The following is a 4,531-nucleotide window of genomic DNA, read 5'->3' as shown; positions in this document are numbered from 1 at the left end:
AGCAGCAGAGTAAATGAGGATGCAGACAGTATTATTTTTTAATTAATAAGTTACCAGCAGATATTCACCTCCTTTGCTACAGCAAACATCAACATGAACCCTTGCTTCAACATCAGTCATACAACAATAGTACGCCTTTGATAATATATAAACCTATGATCTTTGCTAATAATAAACAACATTATTTTATAGGTACTGTTTATAGGCAGAAATTTAGCATAAATGGGCAACTAAATAAGTCCAATGTGAATTACAGTAAGCTCTTTTGTGTCTTTCTCTCCTGACCCTCAACCATGTTTATCTCACTTCATATACATTTCATTTCATGCTGGTAATGCAGTGATTTCTTTGGCTCACTTTATGGTCTGACTCAGAAAATTAGCTCAAACCACCAGTAAAATATGAATGTGGCTGGCAAATTCCAGACAGATAATACTGATTCACTGCTGGTGAATTTCAGCATTTATCATTCACTGTCTGGTAGAGGCTCACATTTTAAAAAGTTTATTTCTAATCCTGGTCTTATTCATCCTTCCCTGCAGAAGCCTACGAGTTAAATTTCAACAAAATTGTTGTCCATGTACCAGAAAAACATCCACTGGAAGCAAACAACTGAATAAATCACACACAATTGTTAAAATTATTTCTATATTAACTATTTCTAAATATTTTTAAAAGGCAGTTTTGTCTGAAAAAGCGACTGGTGTAATAAAATCATAACTTTAAACAGATACACAAATCAACATTTCATCATAATGAATAGTAACACATCTGTTTTTCCCAGCAGACTTTCAAGAGTACCAGCAATTTGCTTCATCACCAATAAAGCCTGAATGTAAACAATTTCACACAAGCTACTTAACCACGTTCTATGCCCACATATGTGATCAGATATGGTTTATTTACATGGCATGTATATATGTTTTTATTGATTATGCAAGCAGATCATTTGATGTAGCCATAAAGACTTAGAATTAATTTGCCCCAACTAATTTCTCTCTGTCTTCTATCGCTTTCGCTACCTGAAAACACTGCACTTATAATCAGAAAAATAAATAATTGTATCAAGAGTAGGGCTGGGCGATAAGATGTTTAATTTCAGTCTATATTGATAATCATTGATCATTTATAATGACCTATTTTTAAACAAGGAAAAAAAGTTGAATTAACCCACATTGAATTTAACTTCTTTATTTATGCATCACTCATAGTACACTCCATCATAAGGAGTTCTTATATGATATGGGCATATTCGTTATATGGTTTCAAGGAAGTTTGCATTAAATGCATTTAAGTGAAACTACTGAATGTTCTATTAAACAAATTTCTTGTTGCAATTAATGAAATGTCTATTGCCAATACAGTCACCATTGTATTATTGCAAAGGCCTAATCAACAGAAGAACTGTGAGCAGTAAGATATGCACTGCCTTCAACATCGTAAACTTTCAGAAGTTTTAGTATATTTTTAGGTTACTACGGTAAAACTGATAAGCCCTGGGATTATTCCTTTAACTGATAAGGTTACAGGTTGTAGCTCTTCCCTCTTTTACGTAAAGCCTTTAGCTTTAAGGCTCAGATCTGTGGGGTTTTTGCAGGTGAAAGTATTGCTAATTTTGGGATTAGTTTTGTTCCCACATTCCAGCAGCCTTTTTCATCTTCACCCCACAGGATGTTATTGTCTACCACTATTTTCGCTTTGCTGAACTGCCACAGTAACAGGGTGTGTTTGCCTTTCAGCCTCTGCTTCAAACACACAGCAGGAGGGAAACAGGAGAAGAAGTGCAGTGCTGCCTCACATCCTCAATGATGACATCTTCAAACACTCCCCTGCACTCTGCAGACACACCCAGCGCTCACTGCAGGTCAGCAACACCACTCAGCATCAGCACCAGCCGCCTTTCACTCACATCAGTGTCTCTTTCCATCACAAACACACACAAATCTCTGCCTGCACTGCACTACTGAACCCTGCCGCTGAATAAGTGAACTGCTCAGGGGGAACACAGCACAGACAAAGTCACAGAGAAAGGGGAAAAGAGAGCAGAGAGCGATGCCCACCCGTCCCTGAGGAGGCGGCGTGCCAGTTGGGGAAGGCCAGGTGGAAACAGTCGCACATGATGGCAGCGGTGGTGGAGGCGGTGGCAGCAAAGAAGAAGTCCTGGGCTGCGCAGGGAGGGAGGGTAGTGGTGAAGGAGAGTTAGGCAGGTGCTGCAGCTGCTGCTATCGCTGCTCCCCCCCCGGCTCGTCCTGAATCAGCAGCGTGTGCAGGTCGCCAGTCGCAGCGCAGCGAGGGATGAGTTGCAAAAAATAACCAGAGAGAAGAGAGTGAGAGAGCTCGCTGCTGCTGCCGTCTCCGCGCTCAGAGCTGTCCACTGAGTGAAGGAAACTCCCTTGCCTGCCCTGTAAACATGGACCTCCAGCACAGCAATGCTAACTTAATTATGGGAGGAGCTGCCCCCCCTCCCACAGCACACAGACACATCCCTCAGTTCTCCTTCTACTCCTCCTCCTCTTCTTCCTCTCTCCTCCTGTTCAGTCTCATTGATCGGCCTAATCGGACAAGGACAATCACGATGTCAGCTTCTGGCTCCAGCACTCATGGGAGGGAGGGTGAAACAGTTTATTGACATGGAGCCATAACTCAATTTGACGCTGTGTACACTTAGTTTAAAACCCCTCATTGTGGACAGGGAGGCAAGATGGTGAAGATTTTATCTGGGAAAGCGGGGGAAATCAAACTGAAACAGCACATGCTGTCCGTCACGTCGGCCTGGGAGGCTGCAGACTGATGAAGTTTGGTGTTGAGATCAGGACAAGCAGATGAGCAGATTTTGTACAACAATTCATGTGTCATCCTGGCCTCTGTGACATACAGTATGAGGCATCCAGTTTGCACTTTGACCACATGTAAAATACCAGTAGAAACTGTAAATACATGTTCAAATAGTAAATAACTGAGGTAATAAATCAAGTTAGTTATCTTCGTGAAAAAAAATCCACATTTGTCAAATTCAGTTTGTGAAGCGCTGAAATTATTAATTGATTGATGAATTAGCTGATTTTATAACAATTTAATCATAATTAATTGATTAAACATAATTTTACAAAACAGAATCTAGCCTCTAAAATGTGAGGATCTGCCTCTTAAATCCTTGTAAATCAAAATCTTTGGGTTTGGGACTTTATGTTGGACAAACCAAGCTGTTTTTTTGTTTTTTTCTTTTAAGTTATATTTTTGGGCTTTTCTTGCCTTTATTTGACAGTACAGCTGGAGAGTAGACAGGAAAGGGGGGTGAAGAGAGGGGTATGACATGCAGCAAAGGGCTGCAGGTGGGAATCGAACCAGCGGCCACTGCAGAGGACTGATAGCCTCCATACATGGGGTGGACAGTCTACCAACTGAGCTAAACAACCGCCCCACAAACCAAGCTGTTTGACTATATCACCTTGGGCTCTAAGAAAATATGATGGGCATTTTTACATTTTATAGAACCGACAGTTAATTATTTCTTTAGGAAAATGATAATAATTGTTTCAGCCCTCTCAACAGGTACAAAAACTTTAACAAACTACTCACCAGTAGTAGTTTTTAAAGTAGTGTTACAGAATTGTATTGTGGATTCAGGTTTCAGTATTGATGCTTTTTTTCAGAGACTCAAGTTAATTGTCATATTCTATCTAGGGCTGCAATGTCTATAAAATGTCAAAAACTGGGATAGATACTTTTCACTATTTTTTAAGTCCAAGGTGATGTCTTTAAACATTTCATTTTGTCGGTCTACAGCCCAAAGATATTCTGTTTAATATGATAATAAACAAAGAAAAGTGGGAAATCTCCATATTTTAGGGACTAAAAACAGTATTTACTGCAATTTTGCATGAAAAATTACATTTAAAAGATTATCAGAATAGTTTTAATATTCTGATTCTTTTTTACCACTCGCACATTTGGGCTAGTGAGTTGCCCGATTTACTAGCCCAACATGGTATTTTACTTGCCCTGGCAAGCAGTAATCCTTATCATTGAGCCCTGGGATTATTCCTTTAACTGAGACCTGCTTGTCCTGAAATCCTGAAACAACAGATTTGTTAGGAGCACCTGGAGCGTACAAACAGCTGCTGAATGAAAAAGGCAATGCAGTGCACTTGCATAACACAACAGGGTGTTCAATGCACCAGTGTTTCTGTTAAATGTTTTGTTACATTTTGTCAGGGCTGAATTAATTCCCTGAAACACACTGAACATGTGACTTCCAGGTGGGAGCAGGGATCCTTCAGTGATTCAGTTATTACATCAGTAACATCATGAAAGCCAGATGGATGTGGAGGAGAAGACACAACTTGAGAGCTTTTAAAACAATTAAGACATGGCTGCTGACCAAAAAAGGGCCGTAACTCCCTCAGGAGGAGGTTACTAATGTTGACGGTATATTTACCCAGGTGATGGTTTGCAGGATGACGTCCCTTAAATTTTTGCACACATGCCTTCTGTCAGCATCAGGTTTTATTAGAAAATCCATTAGGACATT

This window comes from Lutjanus erythropterus, chromosome 18 (assembly GCF_056507025.1).
Source record: "Lutjanus erythropterus isolate fLutEry1 chromosome 18, fLutEry1.hap2, whole genome shotgun sequence".
Taxonomy (NCBI): Eukaryota; Metazoa; Chordata; class Actinopteri; order Lutjaniformes; family Lutjanidae; genus Lutjanus; species Lutjanus erythropterus.
Note: the sequence above shows the minus strand (reverse complement) of the source record.